This window comes from Odontomachus brunneus, unplaced genomic scaffold (assembly GCF_010583005.1).
Source record: "Odontomachus brunneus isolate Ranch 3 - 2012 unplaced genomic scaffold, Obru_v1 Obru_scaffold_231, whole genome shotgun sequence".
Lineage (NCBI taxonomy): Eukaryota > Metazoa > Arthropoda > Insecta > Hymenoptera > Formicidae > Odontomachus > Odontomachus brunneus.
The window spans coordinates 137,161-147,105 of record NW_022639681.1 but is presented as its reverse complement, the minus strand read 5'-3'; the positions used below and the strand labels follow the sequence as shown (position 1 = coordinate 147,105).

Sequence of the window (9,945 nt, the reverse complement as noted above, 5' to 3'; positions counted from 1 at the left end):
TATCTATTGTACTATCTTACACATATTCTATTATTGTATCACAAAAAAAAAATATATATACTTAAATTACAGACACTAATTAACCACAACCATTTTACACAACACGCTCATACGTGGTATCATTATTTAAATATACCACTTATGATTTAAGGGGGAAGGTGTTACGTCCGACGTAACTTCTCTTCAGTTCGACCGAGCGCACCTTCTGTTACCATCAGGAATGCAATAAATACCCTGGATGGTCAAAGAACAATGGACTGATAATAAGGTGTCAAAATTTAACTATTGATTATTACTCACATGTCGTGAGAAGCATCTTTCCTCTTCTACTAAAAGGTGGTGAGAACTCACGCGGGGGTATCTCGCCACCTGCCTATAAAAACGGGTGCGACTGCCCACACACTACTAGAGACAAGGAATCAGACAAGGAATCAGACAAAAGACTAGAGACAAGAAGTCAGATAAGACAAACAGTCAGTCATTCAGCCAGAAAATCAGACAATCAATCAATCAATTAATCAGTCAGTTTTTAGTAGTAATAGTAGAAGTTTTAGAAAGTCAGTTTCAGATTTTAGCTTTTAAATCAATCAATTAAAACTCATCACACAAACAATATATATATATATAACAATTGGATCACTAAGATAAAACATTAAAAATCGTAAATAAGTTATTGGATAGATAAAGGTTTGTTTTCCTAACATATCCCCTGATCTAAGCGTCGCGTTACATTTTACTCATATTCCCAAACCTTCACCAATCTCTTAAATCCGATCCTAAGCTCTTCAGTCTCTCTGAAACTACAGTACGAGAAGGATTTCAAAATAATTTAAAATTACTTAAAAGAAAGAATCAATATTAAACCAGAATCAGTAAGTAAAATCATTATTTTATACACACATACGTTTACACATTTTACTCACACACAATCACACGAACTTGTCCATCCCGGGGTAAAGTGGTTAAATCCAATGACCCAAAAAGGACAATAAACACGTTTTAAAAAACAACTAAGACAACGTGACAATTATTTGATATATATTTAATATTCGCATGTTATATTTAATATTTGCAATTATTATCTTTTTAAATAAAAAATATAAAAATATTTGTATTATTACAGCTTGACAAATGATCTTGCAGAAGAAATATCTGTAATGATAACCAAAACATTTCCAAACAAAGCTAAAGAAACCTACTATATTCTATTAATTAAAAAGAAAAATTCTGAAAAAAACAAATCGATTCCCTCTCGAGGGAAATTAATGACAATGTGGAGGAATAGACAGCATAAACATAAAATATTTAATAAAAAAATTTTGCAAGGAACATCACAATCTGAGAATGTTGGTTGTACAAATGACAATGGTATTTATTTACATATAGGGTGTTTGGAAACTCATGGAGCCACAGCTAATAAACGCGTAGAACTGATTAAGATGAACAAAAAAGTCTAATTATTTGTATAACAACAGTTGAAAGTAGGTGCCTGCATGCGGCAAGAGGAAGGAAATGCCGTTGTAGCTGAATGTTAATTCATCTGATATTTTTTATGACAAAGTCGGTCATTTTTACGATTTTTGCAAAATAACATTAGATTTTTTTGTTTATCTCTATCAGTTCTATGCCTCCACTGACTATGGCTCTATGAGTTACCCTGTATACTAGGTCTGTAAATATGAAACCGGAATTTGCCCATAGATGGCCCTAGCTGTCAATGTAGTTACCGTCAAACCGCGTCATTAGCGTCATTTCCTTGTTGACATCCCTGACAAAGATTTTCAACTTACAACAATACAAGTTTCATATAACGGCATAGTTTTTAATAGCATTGAACATGTCGAATTTTGTGCCTGGAAACTACGATTTGCGGACAGCATTGATTTTCTGTTACCATTTGAAGAAAATTGCTGCAGAATCGCATCGAATGCTTGTCGAAGCTTACGGTGAGCATGCTCTTGGTAAATCACAGTGCTTTGAGTGTGTAAGAAATATATATATTAGAATATAGTTGTAATCGGTAAATAGAGCGACATCTGTCGTATTAAGCGGATGATATAGGGTAGAACAGGCGGCGCTGTAGAGAGAGAAGGTGATCGTCGAAAGAGTGTGTGTGTGGCAGAACATAGTCAAGATGACACGTAGGCAGAAACTAAGTCCCGCGCGTTACTTAATAACGGTGTTAATTGGATGAAGAGGTTGAATTCGTCGATCGTAGAGTTCGATTAAGACCGATATACGTATATTTCGGTTCAGGGGCAGTGAGTTGCAATTTAGCGGTTGAGTGCGGCGTGCACTGTACACGTGGCAAGCGGACTCTTGTGTAGTTAAGAACAATAAACTGTTATTTTTGTTGTGACATAGACCATATCCATTTAATACTTTACAAGTGGTTTAAAAAATTCAAAGGTGGCGATTTTGACATGAGAATCGAAGAACGTGGAAGACCACCGAAAAAGTTTGAAGACAGCGAATTGCAAGCATTATTGGATGAGGATGACACTCAAACGCAACAACAACTCGCGGATCAATTAAATGTGACACGAGAAGCCGTCTCCATACGTTTGAAAGCCATGGGAAAGATTCAGAAGATGGGAAAATGGGTTCCACATGAACTGAATGAAAGACAGCAGGAAAACCGAAAAACCACTCGCGAAATGCTGCTCGCCAGGTATAAAAGAAAGTCACTTCTCCATCGAATTGTGACTGGGGATGAAAAGTGGACATATTTTGAGAATCTTAAGCGTAAAAGATCATGGGTAACTCCAGGCGAACCATCGACTTCGACTGCAAGGCCAAATCGCTATGGACGAAAGACTATTCTCTGTGTTTGGTGGAATCAGAAGGATGTGATCTATTATGAACTGCTAAAATCTGGCCAAACCGTTAATACTAAACGCTACCGACAAGAAATGATCGATTTGAATCAAGTTTTGCGCGAAAAACGACCAGAATATAAAAAAAGGCAACACAAAGTGATTTTGCTTCATGATAATGCACTATCACACACAGCAAAACCGGTCAAGGAAACGATTGAGGCGTTTAGTTGGGAAATACTTTCGCATGCGGCTTACTTACCAGACTTGGCTCCGTCTGATTACTATTTATTTGTATGGGACACGCACTTGCTAAGCAGCGCTTCACTTCTTACGAAAATGTACGAAAATGACTGGTTGACTGGTTTGCCTCAAAAGAGCAACAGTTTTTTTGGCGTGGCATTCATAAATTGTCAGACAGGTGGGAAAAATGTATAGCTAGCGATGGGCAATACTTCGAATAAAATATTTTTTATTATTTTTATACAATAAACGTGTATTTTCTATACAAAAATTCCGGTTTCATATTTACATACCTGGTATAACATATATAAAGTCCTCATCAGACATATTTTTTTAATACACATTTGTACTGTACGTTTCTTATTTCTCTTGTTTATTTAAATTGTTGATTGCTATCTTCGAACAAAGTTCAACAACCGATGCAACTGTTATCCGATTTTCGAGATGTTCCGCTTTCCAATGTTTTCTTTATCATTTGGCGAGCTATGATTCCTTTGACATTTAGGAGTTGTCTTCATATATCATACTATGACACACATATTTTTCATTTTTTAAGCTTTACCACGATATGCGAAGACCACATTTCTAAGTCTTGAGTGACTAGTAGGTAGTTTGCGAAGTTACAAGACAAAAATAACATTCAGAGATGAAATTACTCGAAAATAAACCGAAATTTATATATATTATACGCTCGGTTTTGTCTTAAATTTGCTCATATGTGGTTATATTGTTTCATTGTGACTTGCGAGATAAGTCATAATACTCTAAACATTGTTGCTCATCAATTTCAAATAAAAATACATCTGTACGAAAAATACTCTAGATTATTTAGGCATATTTGTAAAATGCCCTGAAAACTTGCTTTACTTTCACAAATAATCATGAATCATAAAATGATTAATAAAAAGTATTAAAACTGAGATTAGAGTCCTACGATACATATTTTCTATATCATGCGTATTGCGTAACTAAACACAATATTTCACTTTTATTTAAAGTCCCAACTGAAGTGCCAAATCTAGCAATGAATGGATTATGCGATAACGCGTTAAGCGGATGACGTGTGTCATAGAATTCCAGCCTAGCAAAGAAAAAGAGATTTTAAAAAGATTTTTAGACCATTCTATAAGTATGTTTAAATAATCAGAAGTATCGTTTCAAAGAAATATATTAATTCAAAAATAGCATGCAATCAATTTCAGTGTGTCATTTTATACTTCTGATGTCACAGAATCAAGCTAATGCTAGAGAAAACCTGGGGTTGAGGTAATATGAAATTTTCATATGTTGCAGACATTGAAAATAATGTATTCGAAGAAAGCGTACATTGACAACATAATCAAGCTCCATGGGAGCTAGTCTTGCAACATTGGGAAGTGTGTTACACTTTACGTTCTAAAGATTTGAAACAATTGCAAGATAAAAACCTATGGAATATATTTGACAAATGGCAGCTTTATAAGCATCCTCAAGGTCACGAATTAATAGCTCTTGACTTTGGAAAAATTAATGGTTCAACAATTAAGCTCAATTACAATATATGGTTACAATTTTTTTTATTGTAAAGCAACACACAAGTATAAATGAAAAAATGATGATGTTAAGTTTATGTTACAACAAATGGAAAATGTAGAAATAAATGAAGGTACATATCTCGCTATCGCTTAAATTAATATTGTTTACAATAAAGTTACGTGGTAATTAATCTGTTTTTTTTTGTTATAGACAGTAAAGCTGCAATCATTTTACAATTATTGCTGTACTTTATTCCTCCGAAAAAAGTGTTTGTGTCCGGTAAATACAGCTATAAAGCCTCTATTGCAGCATGTAAAAATAGTATGATAAAACATGTTAATGTTAGTTAACTTTGGTATATTTTATTTTGCTAATTTTTTTCGATATCCAAATAATAAAATAAATAATTTTCACAGATACTGAGCCGTATTAGATATGAAATGAAAAAACGTGCCGAAATACTGAAAACTACTGTTCAGCCGTATATTATAACTGTAGGCGACTACAAAACTAGTCTGGAGACTTATGTTTGTGTGGACGAAACATTATATAAAGTCGCTAATACGATTACGGCTATAGACATCTGTTTCAAGACTTTTCATTTAATTTAAAATATCCATAAGATAGCGAACATCTATGGATAATACAGAAGGGTGTTTATCGTCTCACCACGAAATGGGACACACAAATATCTTTTATTGTATATGGCTTAAAACAACTGGAAGATACAAATACATTACAAGAAGAAGCTGCTGTGAGTAATTTCAAAGAACAATTAGAATAAGTTTAATAAGTTAACTTTGTTTATGTAAAGTATCAGTTACTATTAAGTGAGTTATCAAGCAGTATTAAATACACAGGGTTTTTGTAAGTTATACACACACAAAGAAATATGTATGTAGAGATATGTATAAGTATACATAATGGAACTTCTCGCAACTTACATGTGGGGACAAAGTAAGATAAGTGAAGCAGAAATAGTGTTAGAAGCGATCGCGATCGTGTGTATGCGTCTTCCTTTTTTTTATTGGATACATTATCATCCAACTTCAATTTCATGTGTCAAAATATAATTTTTACGTGCACATAAGACACAATGTTTAAACTGTAAACAAGCGTTTCCAAGTAACATTACGCCTTGGCCATATAAGTTACAATAAAATGTTGCGATATATATAGTTGTGAGAGATTCCGCTATATATATATTTCAGTTTTTGCGCAACATTATATAATATATTAATATTTTATGTACTGTTTCTTTTTTATATTTTATATTCTGTTTGAAACATAAAAAGAAAAATGATTTTTTGTTTTTTTTTTTGCGAAAATTCGTTTCACACCATAGATAGTGCAATGTCACATATTAAGTTAAAGCACAAAACTCTTATGAATAGTGAAGTTCAATGTAATTTTCAAAACTGTTAAGCTAAATATACTAATGTATATTGCAGAGGCACATTATACGTAATCATCTCGCAAATAATGCGGTGCAAATTTTAAATGAAACTGTAAGACAGTATAAATTGTCATATTCAAAATGAAGTTCCATATAATATAACTTTATCGCATAAAACTTTGCCAGATTAAAATAAAATGCTCCCATTGAAAAGTAACGAAGACTCCAGTATTTTAGAAGCAAAAAACATGAGTATTCAGGCTTTCCAAGAAAAAGTATTTAACGAAACACTTTGTTTCTTGGTAACTTTATATGCTTCTGGTTCGTTGAGTAGGAAAATAATTCATGAAGTCATTCATAAGTTATACAAATCATTTATTTCAGTTTTTTTGACCATTATTAGTAACAGGTTTAATGACAATAGCGACTTATGTAAATTCCTACATATTTTGAAACATGAGTTTACACCTTTCAAAAGTGAATATCTAACATGTAAATATTTAAAACGTATTAATTATTTCATCGAGCCTTCGTTATTAATTATTTATTCATTCCTAACATCTTTTAATACGAAATAGAACATTACTCACTACATTGTACGGAGAAAAATTTCGGTGTAAAAGAAGAATGTGTATTTAACGTTATACAAAACTTTCACGTAACAATGAATTTTTCCGTAGATCCCACGCATGACCTTTAGAAGGAATATGTAGATACGACGTTGCAAAAATATTAAATTACTTTATATATAAAGAAAATTTTTTTCTTTGGATATATTAAACGAAAGACTTTCGTATTTTATTTGTGACTCGAATCAGAACATTCCTCTTGAAATACAATCAGATTGTATAAAAAATGAAATAATAATTTTATCTGCTCTGAAATGTTCTATTTTGTATTAAATGAAAAGTAGAACTTCTTAAAAAACCTATAATATACAAGCAAAAACTGAGTTTTATTCCTTTAAAAACAATTCTACAACAGTTTCTTCAACTTCCAAACATATTTCAGTTTATTATGTCTTATATAGAGAAAAGTAAAAAAAGTAATTTTGCAACATTTTTTAACAGTTCTTTTTGGAAGATTTGGTCAATTGAACTTAAAATGGCAGGAAAAACAACATTTCCCTTGATTTTGTATTTTGATGACTTAGAGATTAATAACCTCTTAGGTTCACATAAGTCAGTAAATAAACTGAATGTAGTTTATTGCACTATACTTAGAATACCAGAGGAGTATTCAAGTATGCTAAAAAATATTTTTTTGTTCCAAATACATAGTTATCAAGACCACAAAAAAATAGGAAACAAAATATTTTATTACATCATTAAACATATTCAAGAATTACAAGAATTTGGTATCGAGATTAATGTACATGGCGAGAAAAAAAATTTTTTTCATTATACCATACATTGTTGGCGACAATTTGGGATTAAATACTATTTTAGGTTTCACCCAGAGTTTTAACTCAAGAAACTGTTGTAGAACTTGTTACAAGGACAAAACCTGTTTTAAAAAGAAATTAATGAAAACACTACTTTTTTAAGGATAGAGAAAAATTACTCACTACATTGTACGGAAAAAAATTTCGGTGTAAAAGAAGAATGTGTATTTAACGTTATATAAAACTTTCACGTAAGAATGAATTTTTCCGTAGATCCCATGCATGATCTGTTAGAAGGAATATGTAGATACGACGTTGCAAAAATATTAAATTACTTTATATATAAAGAAAATTTTTTTTCTTTGGATATATTAAACGAAAGACTTTCGTATTTTATTTGTGACTCGAATCAGAACATTCCTCTTGAAATACAATCAGATTGTATAAAAAAAAGAAATAATAATTTTATCTGCCTCTGAAGTGTTCTATTTCGTATTAAATCTGAACTTGTTAATTGGTGATTTAGTACCAGAAAACAATCTTTAATTTAACAATCCTTACTGGAAATTATATTTAATGTGAAATTATTTGTATTACTGTATTGCCAACCTTCTTACCAGAAGTTATTGATATTTTTGATTTGCTTATGACACAATACTTACAATTGTTGCTTCAGTTATTCAAAACGAAATTGAAAGTGAAGCATCACTTTTTAGTTCACTATCATAGGGTAATGAAAAGATTTGGACCATTAAAAAACATCATCGATACGATTTGAAGCAAAACACAAACAACTTAAAGAGAATAGTACAGTTATTACATCACGTAAAATTCCATGTTATACATTGTCTTTGAAACATCAGTGCGAATAGATTGTGCGATAGATTCATTTGCAATAAAGGTTTTTCTAAAAGAGTTATATATGAAACTTCATTTTCAAGAGTTACTGCAATAAATAATGCAGATGTACAAGAATTGTTATCAGCAAATATTTTATGCAATTATGATAATATAAAATGGGTGAAAATCAATGGAACACGTTACAATATTGGTAATGTGGTTCGATTAAACTCTGATGAAATTGAATATATAATAACAAATTTTTCGAACATCTATTTTATTTAATGCATCTTAAGATCGTTGCGTTATAATAATCATTTAAACTACGAAGTTGAAGAAAGTACCGCTTCTGGTTTAACCGAACAAGACACTCTCGTAGATTACACCGTCTATACTATGCATACATTATTAAATACAAAAAATTATATATCTTTTTCTTTACCTTCAAAATTTATTCGTGTGTGATACTTATTTCACTTCGAAACATTTTATCATCTGTATTAAGTCGGATCACATCAATATTGTTATGTTATGTGTTATAATGATGTGTGATTTGGAATCCATTTTATATTATTATAATTAGATAAAAGATTTGCTGATGACAATTCTTATACATTTATTATTAATTTTGTTGCACATGTAATAACATCCATGTTATACTTGTATGCGTATAAAACCGGTAAACGTTGATCCACACGATGCGGCAAATGTTAACGAAAGTTGGCCAATAAGACATTGACCGTATTATGTGTAAGAATCTGACATGTTTAACTTCAAACTACACTCGCAAATTGTATGTAACTGTACCGTAATTGTACAGTAATTGTACAGGATGTTTGAAAACTCATAGAGCCATGGCCAGTGGAGGTGTGGAACTGATTGAGGTAAACAAAAAAGTATATCATGTTATAAAAATCGCAAAAATGACCGAGTTTCATCCATAAAAAATATCAGACAAATTAGCGTAAAATTCTGAAAAAAATTCTCAGAGCTCTATGAGAACAAAATATACAATTTTTATCTCTTGCTATTTTTCAGTAAAGTTGATAGAATTCGAGTAAAAAATTATTGAAACCAATAATTTTTTAGATATTTCCGTAAATATCTTAGAAAATGGAAGTCGTATAAAATTTTTTTCAAATAAAAGTTGTTTGTTTCTTTATGTAGAATAAAATGCCGAAATAAAAAATATATGTTTTTATTTAAAAAAGCAAAGTTGATCTCGACCTGACTTTGGCGGCGCCACCCAAAGTCAAACTGTTAAAACAGTAAATAGATCTTCCTAAGCCCTATAACTTTTATCTAAAACAATTTTCTGTAAAATTTATATTTTACGAGATATTTTACCGGTCCAATATTTTTGCCGCACCCTGTATACAGGGTGACCCATTTTAATCTATAATTCCGAATATCTCCTAAACTACCCGTTCTACAGGAAAATAGTTGCGACAAAAAATGTTCAGGACAGAAGGGTTCACAAACCTGTGCTAATGACCTTGACCTTGAGATGACCTTTCAAGGTTATTTGAAGGTCAAGGTCTTTTTTTTCAATGGGAACCCCTATTTTTTACCCCGGATTTGGAAAGAACAGGAAATTTTACGTTCAAAATTATATTTTGAAAAATTTTTATATGGCCTTCAAAGGTCAAATGTTTAAAAATGGCTGTAGAGCTGTTTTTCTGAGTGATTATGGTTTTTTAGGATTGACAAGCGTTGGAGGAACTTTAAAAAGTAAGTGTGATACGCTATGA

General features: G+C 31.4%; 1 long non-coding RNA gene across 1 annotated transcript in view; it reads left to right on the top strand.

The window, feature by feature from the left end:
• Window positions 1–1,133: 1,133 nt before the first annotated feature.
• Window positions 1,134–9,945, top strand: part of LOC116852510 — a 16,872-nt gene continuing 8,060 nt past the window's right edge. The window contains exons 1-4 of the long non-coding RNA XR_004379788.1: window positions 1,134–1,368; window positions 4,353–4,704; window positions 4,785–4,915; window positions 4,991–5,328. This is a non-coding gene — a long non-coding RNA (uncharacterized LOC116852510). The remainder of the gene's footprint in view (window positions 1,369–4,352; window positions 4,705–4,784; window positions 4,916–4,990; window positions 5,329–9,945) is intronic.